Below are 13,244 nucleotides of genomic sequence, written 5' to 3'. Positions count from 1 at the left end.
TGAAGAAAAAAGGGAATTCTTAACTCAAGTAAAAACAATTTTTAAAACAGTAGATCGGATAAATGCTGAAATCTTTCTGATGTAGTTGCTTTGGATATTTTGTTACAGTAACAAAGGACAGCTGCTTGCCAGTTAAGAAAAATAAACACTTAAGAGTTGACACAGCTTTGTAATCTAAGTATCTTATGCATTCTTTATTTCAAAGACAAGGTTAGTTTTTTTGCATGTAATGTATTTGTGCAAATCTTAGGAGTTTTCAAAACAACAATAAAAAGCATCTTAGTGTGTATTTTTTTGTTGTTGTTGTGGTTGTTGTTTAATTCCTCCTTGGTTACTGTTAGATGGCACTGGTGACTATTTGACAAGTGGTTTAGAAAGCAAAGATAAAAGTGAATGATTTTTTTTTTTTTATCAGCCTTTTATTTTGGTGTTCAGTATTCTGTGTGCTATAAGCTTTTATTGTGCAAACACTTAGTCACTTGAGCAGGTCTAGATGGCAATATTTATGTCCAGCATTAATAAGTTATGTTGGTTCAGGATTGGAACCCTAAAAACGAGATGGTGTGCATATATCAGGCCCTATTTTCAGTCTGATTCAAGTGCAATGAAAATGATGTTCTGGAGTCTGAAATGTCTTGCCTGGGGGACTGACTTTGCTCTCAAACAGTACCACACAGACTATTCATGTGACAGTGTTTTAAAGCCCAGAACAATAATTTGAAAAAGGTAGTTGCAGGTAGAAATATGGATTAGTTGGGTCATGATCATTAGCTCTTAATTTTTCAGTAATTTGATAACTGTGTCAGATATAAGCTGCATGCTGCAGAGGAGATTTTCAGCTGGAAATCCAAAGCTTTTTGGGGACATGGATTCCATGTTCTCTGAAGCTGTGAATCTGCATGCTATCTTGACTCCTCTGCCACAGCTTTTCTCATAATTCTCATTTCTTGCTGGCAGCACAGATTTTTTGCATGTTGTATACATCTCATGGAGCTAAACTGTGTGCCCTGAAAGGAATTGTTATATCAATTAACTGCCCAACACTGAAAGAATCCAGCATTTGAGTCATGCCAGTTAATGATGATAATTTTCCAGTTCTTCTCTCCCAGATTTTTAATATATATACACATATATCTAAGCATATATATTTAGATATGCATAAATAATGTCTCATCTGGTTTCTTTTGAGACATCAAGCTGGATAGAGCAGATAATGTATCACTTTTCTCAAGTTATCACACTTCTTAATAATTGAATGCTTTAAAAATATTTTTCCATTTATGCATCACTGTAGCAAGACATTTCATGTAGCTTTTTGTAGCACCACACGATGTACAGCACAAGTGCTGAGAGAATAATCCAGAATAATTATTAGACTAAGTGATAATTTCATTGGAGGCAGTTAAGGAGAACCAGATGAAGATGATTGTGAGATGTAACAAAAATGGTCACAGAGTAGTCAAGAGGAAGTATAGCAGGAATTCTGATGATTCATAATGAATGTCCATCTAAAAATATTGCAATAACAAATACTCGACCTGTTTTAAATTTGACTAATTTATTTGTAATACTTAAAGCTGATATGCTAAATTAGGTGTATAAATTCAAATTGGTGAGCATGGTTAATGTTTATGAAAAACAGAGATGATTGAATTTGATGCAGTGTACTTATCTTAGTATGCTACCAAAAAAAATAAAATACTGTGACTGTTACTTAATGTGACACTTCCAAGTACTTGTAAATGTACTGAGGGCATTTTGTTATTAAAAGGGCTATATTTTCTTCAATTTGAAACAGAAAAAGCATGCTGGCATATTTGGGGTTAAATAAAGTATAGCCAGAATATAAAAATATGATTTGAATGGGACGTGGTAGGGATTTTTTCCCCAAAATGTGTCAAAAAGCACTATTCGTTCCTTTTCCTATTTCAACCCATGGCATGTGATTCTGTATGGTATTATCCCATGTTATGTTTTTGTCCTCCTGTTTATTTTCTCTCTACAGTTATTTTTACTAGAGAAAGTAAGCTCCCTTGGCTGGGAGTTATGCACAGATGTGGAGAAAAACATTTAATGTAACAAAAGGAAAGAAAAGCTGAAATGCATTCCAATAATGTTGGAAGGGGCCTTTAAAGGACACGTTGGAAAACAGAGCTAGAAAATTGGCTTTCACTGTACACAAACAAAGTGGGTTCACAGCTGCAGCAAACTCTCTGTGTTGTTTTTTGGGGTTTTTTTTGCTGCTTCTTAGGTCTTGGGACTAGATTCCATTTACCACACTTGGTTGCACACAGAAGCAAAGGAAAGAGATTAGCTTAGTTTTGAAATGGAGAACAATGCTCTTCATGTTGTTTACTCACAGGATTATCTTCACACAGGGAACTGATAAATTGGAAGATTAAATATGTAGCTTGTTTTGAAATTATCTTTCAATGCTGTAGACATTGCCAGGATTGAATACTTATGTCTCACTAAAAAAAAAAAAAAATAGGAGGGCGGAGGGGAGGAAAATCACCATCCCAGCCTTTTTATTACTATGGTTTTCTAACATTTATTAAAATCTCAGAAAGAGCCTTTTTCTGTGCAGGCACTGTGTGTGCACACTGTGAAAACAATCCTCTGTCTTCAGGACAGAATTTATAATTCTATATAATTTATAATATTTTATAATTGAAAACCCCAGCCTGGAGGGATTTATACTTATGCACCTTTTTATGCAATATGAAGTTAGTGGCAACATTCTCATGAGGTTGAATTCATGGTTTTGGGGATTCAGGGCCCAGGTATGAAGATCAGGCTGTATGGAATACCTCATCTGCATAGAGTGCTGTTAGAAAGAATGATTTAGTTTTCATTGTAGGGAGCAAAATGGAGGCCAAATGATGTTTGCTACTTTTGATGGCCATCAACATCTTGCCAGTCTTGAAATCCATATCGTGTACTTAGGCACCAGGATCTGACAAACTCATTTTCCTCTGAAAATGCTGTCCAGGATTGTCAGCATTTGCTACTAGTATAGAAGGTAATACAGAGAAAGAACTCAAACCAAAATGAAAAATCTTCTTTCCTCAGTTCCAGCAAAAGAGTACTAGGTTGGATTATAAAGATAGTATGTGTGGGGGGGAAAAGTGACAAAATATTTTGTTTCACAGTTAGTATTTATCATGAAATGACATGTCTTCCCTTAGAAACTGTATTCCATAGAAACTACAAAACCACCTGTAAAAAGGAAAAGGGAGCTTGGCTGTTTCAATTCCCTAGCATCTATCAGAGTTACAATTCTTACTTTATTTTTGTTCAGTTTTGATTGTTAGAGCAGCAAAGGCAAAATAGGTAGTCTCTCATCTTCACAGTTTCAACAAATTGATAGCTTAATTTTACTATTCCTTTAAAAATCCAGTAAATACACCTCCATCTTTTTCCAGCCCTGTCCTAAACACACACATGGGCAGTGGGATTTGTTAATACTTTGCTGCATTAGTGAATTACCTCAAATATAATCCACTTCAGCAGCAGCATGTTTGAGCTACGTATTCGTGCCTGTGTTTGCACACCTACTGCAGGGAGAAGCTTCACTGAACACCTGCAGCAGTGACCCTATTGCTGGCACCAGTGTTTTGTTTGGTAAACACTTCACGATGATGTTATTATTTTAAAGGCCAGCATTGTTTCTAGGTTAATTACTGTACCTGTGAGGCTTCATTCTTGCTTCACAGAGGTGTTTCCAAGAGGAGTTAAGACTTGTTTGTTACTCTCATTTTACAGGTGTCTTGGAAGGTTGTTCTGTTTGATGTGAAATAGGCCAAGTAGCTGCCAGCTGGACAAACCCATGTTTCATAGAACAGGTACAGGACAGGGAGGGAAAGGAGCCACCAGTCATCCTGTGCAGGTTTTCCCTTCATCACAATGCTTCACAGTGTTTTCCACATCTAAAAAGCAGAGGTCTGTTCCAGGTAACACCTTTTACCTGGTCAGCAGTAATGGAATGGGAGAATCACTGTGGTCCGGGCTGAGAACTCTTCTTTTGCAGTGTGTGTATGTGTAAATGCAGTCTCCTTATCCAGACAGTATTTCCCCCTTGTTTCTGCTAGTTTAATTTTCTGTTTGTTGTGGCTGGATGCTTTGCACATCAAGGGGTTTGGTTTGTTGGTGCATATATTGTACTGTTTTAACAACTGAGATCGGCTGGGTTTTGGTACTGAGAGAGAAACCTGGCTGCTAGGGCTGGATCTTTCTGGTAGCTGGCAGAGATGTGTTTTCAATAAAGGCACTTCCTGAAAGTCATGTCATTTGTCTTCTGGATCCATCTGCATTGCAGGTAGTGTATCTCCAGGTCATGTTTTTTTGTTTTTTGTTTTTTTTTCCCCTTCCCAGTTTGCTCCTATTCAGGTACTTCTCATCAAACTACTTGAAATACAATTTTAGCTAGATCACCCAAAGGCTATTGTGTTTTACTGCTCCATCATTCATGTTTATTCAATTCACCTCTCTCTTTCGGGACATAGATTCCTTCTCTGACATTGTGTTCAGAGTTTGTGTGTGTTGAGGGAGGGTGAGAAATAACCCAGCTCTTCGCTCTTCCAGTAGATGATATTTTCATTACCTGCATTTTACTGCCATATGCTGTCTTGTTCCGTTCTGTGTAATTGCAGAAAATGAATCTGTACAAATATTAGTTCATCTGATCTTTCCAGGGCAGTAGAGGCAGCCCTGTAGTTCAGTTTTTTAAAACATGCAGTGTGCTGTGGGAAATAGTTTTGGTTTTCATCTCACTAGATCTTTTCCTGGGTTCTTATCATCCTCACTGAAAGCTGTCAGCCTAGGCATTTCAGATCCTAAACTGTAGTTTCTTTTTCTCTATGACTACAGTTTTGTTCTGATTTAGCTCAAAGCTGGATGTCATTACTTCAAAGCATATCTGAAGTATCTGCAGAGCTCCTGTTGTTCCCTTCAGCACTGACAGTCTCTCGGGTTATTTGCTCAAGAATGGTCAGTGTTTGTTTTCATATATTCTGTAATATACATATTTAACAATGTATTTTACCTGACTCTGATGGGCTTTTCAAAAACCGTAGTCTTAAGTTGAACATGTAGAAAATTTGATTTCTACAGTTGCTGTTGGTTTTATATTCCCCTAAAGTCGTAACAATTGGAGATCTATTTTGATGAACTGTTCTAATTAAAACAGACCAAAATGCTGTTACGGAATCATGAAATGGTTTGGGTCAGAAGGGACCTTAAGGATAATCTTGTTCCAACTCCACTGCCATAGGCAGGGACACTTTCCATCAGACCACGTTGCTCAAAGCTCCATCCAGCCTGGCCTTGAACACTTCCAGGGATAGGACATCCACAACTGCTCTGGGCAACCTGTGCCAGTGCCTCACCACCTGTGCCTCAAACAGTAAAAATAATGTCCAGTCTAAATTGACTCTCTCTGTTTGAAGCCATCCCCCCTTGTCCTGTGACTACTTGCTCCTATAAAACATCCCTCTCCATTGTTCTTGTACGTTCCCTTCAGGCACTGAAATGCAACAAGGTCTCCCCTGAACCTTCTCTGCTCCAGACTGAACAATTGCAACTCTCTCAGCCTTTCCTTATGTAGAAGGGTGCTTCATTTCTCTGATCCTCTTTTGGCCTTCATCTATCTGGACTTGCTCCAACAGGTCCACGTGCCTCTTATGTTGTGGGTCCCAGACCTGGGGGTGGTCTCTAGACTGCTGAAATAGAATGGGTGAATCCCTTCCCTCACCTTGCTTTACATGCAGCTCAGGACACGTTGGGCTTTTTGGGATGAGAGCTCACACGGCTGGGTCCTGTTGAGCTTCCCATGAACTGTCGCCCCCGAGTCCTTTTCCTCAGGGCTGCCCAATCCCTTCTCCTCCCAGCCTGTGCTTGTGCCCCGACCCAGCTGCAGGACCTTGCACTTGGCCTTGTTTAACTTCACGAGGTTCACACAGCCCCACCTCTCCAGCCTGTCAGGATCCCTCAGGGTGGCATCCCTTCCCTCCAGTGTGTCACCACACCACGCAGCTTGGTCTTGGCACATTTGCTGAGGGTGTCCTTGATCCCACTGTCCATGTCAGCAGCAGCTGCACTAATCCCAGTAGTGACCCATGGGAATGCCACTCCTGACTGGTCTCCACTTGGATACTGAACCATTGACCGTGACTCTTTGAGTGTGACCATCAAGCCAGTTCCTCATCCACTGAGGGCTCCATCTGTTAAACCCATGCCACTGCAGTTTAGAGACAAGGATGTTGTGCAAGACCGTCAAATGCTTTGCAAAAGTTCAGGTAGATGACGTCTGTGTCTCTTTCCTCATCCGCCGGTGCTATAGTCCTGTCATAGCAGGCCACCAGGTATTTCAGGCATGATCTGCCCTTACTGTCACCACGTTTGCTGTCACCAGTCGTCTCCTCATTTTTCACGTGCCTGAGTTCAATAGGAGCTTCCCTGGACTGCCCCATCTTCTCAAGTATGATGGGCAGTGGCTTAGCTACTGCTTCTGCCAGCTCCCTCAGGACCCACGGATGCATCTCATCAGGTGCCATGGACTCCTGCACCTCCAGGTGCCTTGGATGGTCTCAAACCTGGCTTTCTGCTGTGGAGAACAGTGTTTCATTCTCCTGGTCCCTGCCTTTCCCTTCTGTGCTCAGGCTGTGTGGCTGGAATACTTGCAAGTGAAGTCTGAGTCAAAAAACTCATTGAGTACCTCAGTCCCCTCCATGTAACTGGGTAAATGGGGCTTTGTTTCCTCTGGGCAGGGCACATATTCCCCCTAGTCTTCCTTTACTCAGCAGTGTGCCTACAGAAGCTTGTGTTGTTGTCCTTGACATCTCTGGCCAGATTTAATTCTGTCAGGGCTTTAGCTTTCCCAACCTGATCTCTGGAAATTGTGTGGCCATACCGAAGATTTGGCTGGAGTTAATCTCAACAATTACCTACATGGAATTAAGAAAAAAAAAATTATGAATGTGTTCTTGTTGTTTGTTACATTTGCTCTCAGTTAATCTACAGAACTGTTGCTGGACATAATTAGTGTCATAGATTTTAATGTCCAAAGGACATTTAGATAAACCTTACTGGAGGAAACAGTACCAACAACCTTTCAAAAAGGTCTCATTAATTTGCTGATTTTTAAACTAGTTTCCCATCCAGGATTTGAGAAGAAAAGAAAGCATTTGGTTCTGTAATTATTTGTGCAACTACAAATGCAGTCTGCTATCAACCATCTGCACTGCAGGCATTACTTTCAGTGCCATTTGGATCATCAGCACAGTGTGTGATCCTCTGCATCTTCTGTCTTGTGGCTGGCTTGGTGCTGGTACTTCTCATACAAATATCTGTTTCTTGTTTCTGCCTTTTTCCCCCCTATCCTTTTGCTTTATTATTTTCTGTCTTTTTAAGGGTGTTCTGCACAGGCAGAAGAGGTGATGCTGTATTCCTAGACTGGCATGCTTTTATTTATTATGTAAGATTCACAGTGAAATACTTTTGTTCCTCTGAAGCTTTGTGTAAAGAAATGCAATTTCCATTTCTGCAGGAGTAATGGTGTTTGTACTTTCCTGGTCAGCTCAGTGGTGACGGAGAGGTGACGTGTAAGGGTAGGTTGTTACCCCCTGTGCCCTTTGGGGTTGTTACCCCCCATGCCCTTTGGCATGGGAGTAATGCAAGAGCTGCTCTTTGCAGTAGAAGGGCAAAATAATATTCAGTGTCCATGGGTTGCTCCTCAATATCCAGACTTCTACTTGCTTAGGTGGCCTAGGAAAGTAGTCACTCATTTTACTGTAAAGAGAGTAGCTGCAGGTTTTACTCTAAATCAGGTGACAGAGCAGCTGCTTTAGGGTCAGAAAGCCTTGATGATTCCTAGCATGAGGGGAGCCCTTGCAGTGTTTCAGAGCACTTTGTCTCATTTATAAGTCTTTGATTAGCCTGTGTGCCTGATGCAATGATGTTCTCCCAAGTGGCTCCTGGTGTGCTCAGCACATGGCATTCGTGGGGTTGTTTTATGTGGGGACTTGCAGGTGTTGGTGTTTCTGCCAGCTTCACTGCTTAGGAATTGGTTGAATTTCACTTGTTCAAATGTGTGCCATTCCCCTGAGCATGGCTTCAGCCTGCAGGTCCCTAACCCTGTTAATGGGCTTTTACAGTAGCGTTTCATCAGTGCTGCAGGAAAGCTGGTTCTTAAGGACTTAACAGTAACGTTATCCAGAGCAGTCGGGCTTTATGGAACTACAGAGACTTTACAGAGATTACAGAGGAGTGTAATTGGGTGAATATGACAGATGGTATCCAGTCAGCCAAGTGCTATCTCTGTACAGGAATTTTATTTCCTGTGTTTTTGGGGACTGTAATGTTCAAATGGCACATTACACCCATTCTTGTTCTTTTGAGTCTGTTGTGCTCTTAAGGATCCTATAACCTGCTTGTCTTGACACAGCAACATAGCAGCTTTTTTTCGCAGCTGGAGTGCATGGAAAAGATCTGAGTGATCTTGAAGATTAATCTGGTATGGTGTATTTTTTTTCTTTCTATCTGGTTTGATCATCCATTGTTTTGGAACCACAGCTCACAATGTGGCAGAAGAAACTCCAGATAAAAATACCACCTCTAATTTTCCATTTGCTTCTCATTCTCAATGGGAGGAGCAATTTCTTACCCGATTTATAATGTGAACTGTTTGTTTCAGGAATTTTCTCTACCTATGTATTTTAATTTTGCTTGTGCAAAGGTCCCTGATTTCACATAGAGGTTTTGGGTGCTGCTGTTAGTAATATATTAAAAAGCAACAAAAAGAGAAAATGCAAGGGTGACACTTCTTAAACGGTGTGTTAAAGTGTAGTGGTAGCATGAGTCTGTTTGTTTGACCAGCTATACTTTTTGATGCAGTTAGTGTTGGGCTGTAGAGATGTGCTAGGTGAGATTTTTGGACCTGGTAAAAAAGTTACTTTTATGGAAAATGTTCCTTTATGAAGTAGTGTCAAGAAGGAACAAAAGCATTGCCTTGTTCGTCAGGCAGAAACAATAGAGCTGCATGACTGTGGCAGACTTTTTCTTTTAGAAAAAAGCCCTTAAATAAAATCAGTGACTACCTCCATCTTGGACATTCCAAGTAGAAACATTTCTTCTTAATTGTTTTTTCTTGCAGTGGCTTCTTGAAATACAAGCAGTTTGCATTTTCAGAGAGCAGAAGCAAAGTATTTGCTGTGAAAAGTGTTATTGAATTAAGTATTTTCAGATTTTACTGTAACTGAAATCACCCCCTGTGGAATTACAGTAAAATGTAGCAAGATGTTGATTTACAGAATCTTCTGCCTTCATCTCAGCAGTGAAGCATGAAGCTTTCTGTGATCATTAAGTTTCATCCTTAAAACCTGATTGGACTTGGGTTTCTCTCCAAAGGTTTTTTAAGGAATAGTGATTATAAAAAGCTTCAAATACTAAAATTCTTTCATATGTTTTCATCTCTGTTATGACATGCACCACTTTAGTAAGCCTGGCTTACTATAAATTGAATTTAATGTTGAATCTCTTTCTGCAAAATAGTTTTTGTGTCTTAAAAGGGTGGTATGAAAAGTAATACTTTGACTAAAATGTGATTTTATTTTTAATGCTTTTCTCTTTAAAAAACAGGAGCTGAGAAGTTTGACTCAAATACCATAATTGAAATTAAAAAATAATGCTATCTAAAAGTGATACTTATGTCTCTGTGGGCCTTGGTCCAGGCAACTGATATAACTGAATCTTTGCAATAGGTAGCTATAGGCTTGACTTCTTAAACCCAGCACAAGTAAATTCTAATAGGTTGATGGTTCAAGTTCCATATAGACGGATTGCTTTTCCCTGAATTTGCAAGGAAATATATAAAAGCTCTGATTTGTCAGCTGAATTTGGACTAGACTATTACTGCAGAGCTGAAGGGCTGTTTACAGTATTATGTATAGTGTAAAATTGCTTTTTGTTTTAAGTGGGTCAGAGCCATAACCAAGATGCCAGGCAGATGCATGATTCTTGATCAAATAGGAATAAAAATGAATCTTACAGGATCTTCAGGATACTTCATTGTGCTGAGCAGATTGCTAATATGTATGCATGCTCTTCAATAATTCAGTTTTCATGAATTATAAAGTTATATTTCTCTATTAAATCTGACTGAGTTTCATGCTGCTCCTGGGATTTTCTAGCATCACATCAAACATGTGGGCAGAATTGTTCTAACAGCCTCTCTCTGTCTGAGATGATTTCCTGCTATCTTTCGGTCACAGTTTTTCTGCTTTACTGGGCCTTTAGTTTCTGACCATCCCAGTTATTTGGACCAGAGTGCAACAAAAAAACTGGGCAGGAGAGGCTGAGTCCTCACCACGTGTACAACCCTTCCAGAGGGATGAGCAATTGATTCCTGCTCTTTTGAAAGACCAGGAAGGGCAAAGGCTGTGCTTCTGCTTGCACACTTTTGTGTTTTCCAAAGAAATAAAAGGCAGAAATCCAGCTCTTGGGTTTCAGCTCTTGGACCCTGGAGCATCTGACAGAATGCACAGACTGCCAGATGCTGTGGTGAGATGATCTGCTAAATCTTTCTGCAAGGACTCACTGAAGTGTGAGAAAAAGGGTCAGTGGCACTTAACACACTGCATCTCAGAGTCATCTGCAGATGTTTTTCAAGGCAGCAAGAGCAAGGGCCCGATAGAATTGCTATGGAAACAGCACTTAATTTATTGATTTATTTATTTATGCATGCATGCATTTAAACCCTGACTTCCCTTAATGGCGTATCTTGGAAGTCACCCAGTTTCAGGAGATTTTGTCCATTGGAAATGGGGGAATGTGAAAAGTTGGCTGCTGGTCAGCACCTCCAAGGTCCAGTAGTTCTGCAGAAAACACTGACAAAGTGCAGTCTGAAACTGGAGTGCTCTGTTGTAGCAGGAGAATATGTAGGCTAAATTGAACCCTTTTTGTATTTGGAGTTGCAGAAGTGTTATTAGACATTAAGAAAGGACAGAACTGCAGCTTTCCAGTGACCGTGTAGCATTTAAAATACATAGAGTTGGTGGTAATAAGGCCTTTTTAACATTATCCTGTGAAGGATTGAGAAAAGTGGTGTGGCTGGCATTCTCATACCAGTGCAGCACCCTAAAGGGAGAGAGGATAGTTGAAGCAACCGTATTCTACTGAATCTTGGTGTCAGTGAAGAACACTGGAATTCAGTTTTATTTGTTGAGTGTTAAATGCAAGGCTTGTCATTAATACATGCCTAAGAAAGATTGTGGAAAGCTACTCAGAACTTTATAAAATACGAAGTGGGATAACGAAAGGAGTTGGAAGCTCCAGATGACATTGTCATCTGGTTTTCAAGGCATGTTGCTCTTGGTCTCAGCTTTGATTGCATATATTCAGAAGCTTTAAAAAAAAAAAAAAAGGTGTTACAGTAATAAGGGCAATGTGTTTCAGCATTGCAACATCTAAGTTTTGGATGGATTCTTTTTTGTTGTTTTTGGGTTTTGTTTGTTTGTTTTTTTAGTCCTCTGGTGTATCTGATTGTTGCTTTGCTTTCCTGGAATGCTGAATGCAAATCACACCATTCTCTGACAGGAGTTTGGTGTTTATTTAAGCTGCCATGTTTACCATGCTACAGTTGGGCATTGAGAGACATAAAGGAGATGTGCCTGAACGTGAATTTGCCTTGTTGTGGCTTCCCACACAGGCACAGGACATTTTTCTGCTCCCTTGTTCCCTGCAGTGTTTCATGCCAGGACATGGATGCTTGGATGGTGTCTGCATTGCTGCCTCTGCAGTTCCTGGGGTCTCTATTAGCATCATTACATGGTTTTGGCTTTTTTTCAAGTATTGTCTGAAATAAGGAGGATTTGCTCAGGCCATTGAGCCTGAAACTTTACACTTAGGCATCTTTTATTCAATTGTTTGGCTGAAAATCTCCATTGGGGTAGTTGTACTTTCTGGCAATGCAGCTAATATTGCAGCACTTGTAGTGAAACACTTCTGCAAAATTGATAATTGTATACCATGGAGGAATATGTGTCTTCCTTTTATAACTTATGTAATTTATAAAATGAAGAATACTTGGTGTAAAGCAGAACGTGTTTGTGTTGTGAGGGTTTTTTTCTTTAATTTTTTGTGGACTATGGATAATGCCTGACTTCTACAAGAGATGGTAACTTCATACCTGAGGTACTTCACAGTTCCAATCTGTGGAACATCAGCCTTTTGTAGCATATAACCTAAGAAAAATTGTAAAAGGCTGACGCTACCAGAAATGCTTAATTATAGGTCTTTGATAATGCTGGCATTGGAAAGATGGCATTCTGCATGCCTTCATTAGCTGTTCTGTTTAACTCTACTACAATGTTACTGTCTCCTGAAGACTGTGAATTAATACATGAGATTCACATTAGATTCTTTTATGCAATTTCCATTGCAATACTGTTGGTTTGTATGTAGGTCAAAATCCAGGTTTATTTGTCCTAGATCTTTTATTGGCTCTTTTTGATTGCTAGGAGTGATATAAGAGAAGGGGCTAACATTTTATAAAAGTGTATTGTAGGAGAAAATTAATTTTCCTTGTAAGAGGCCATTGTTCTATAGCACTGTTTTCCTTGTAGATTACACATCATTGTTTAAAAGATTCAATTATCTATTATCAATATTTAACTATATTGTTCTTACAATAGAGACCTTTGTTCTCCAGAAAAGTAATGCCTAGTCAGTGGCTTGGTAAAGTACTTTGCAAAAATAGCTTTTTGATTTCAATGCCAGTCTTTAATTAATGAAAATGATTGAATGCACAGGAGCTAATCTCTCAACAAGCAAAAATTAGCAGAGAGACATATAGGCAGTGAGCAATGCTGTTTGTCTTTCCTACCTCTAAATGTGGCAATAAGTGATTTCTCAGGTATTCAGGAATAAATTATAATTTTCAGTGTGCAAAAGATTAGGTGATTAATTTTGCTACCATAATTTTAAGTACTGCTGAGTTCCTAAGCAGTTCACTTACACTCTTCCCTTTTTCTAGGCTTTACATGCAAATTTTCAATTTCAGTGCTGTATACATTGATGTTTTGCATTAGAAGAAAAATGGAAAAGAAACCAAGCTGTAGGCAGTGGATTTTGCATTTCTTTTCGAGCTGCCTGATGATACATTTTTGTTGAAGCTTGTGTGAGCCAAAGTTTTTCGATTTTTTTTTTTTTTTGTGGACTGCATTTAAATCCTTTGAAGCCAAGTTTTT

General features: G+C 39.5%; 1 protein-coding gene across 1 annotated transcript in view; it reads left to right on the top strand.

Moving 5' to 3' along the window:
* TUB (TUB bipartite transcription factor) overlaps positions 1–13,244 on the top strand; it is a 65,467-nt gene that overhangs the window by 14,650 nt on the left and 37,573 nt on the right. The gene's annotated exons all lie outside the window — the stretch shown is intronic.

The sequence above is a fragment of the Cinclus cinclus genome, chromosome 6 (assembly GCF_963662255.1).
Source record: "Cinclus cinclus chromosome 6, bCinCin1.1, whole genome shotgun sequence".
Classification (NCBI taxonomy): Eukaryota; Metazoa; Chordata; class Aves; order Passeriformes; family Cinclidae; genus Cinclus; species Cinclus cinclus.
The sequence above is the reverse complement of the archived record's forward strand: the minus strand, read 5'-3'. Positions and strand labels throughout refer to the sequence as shown.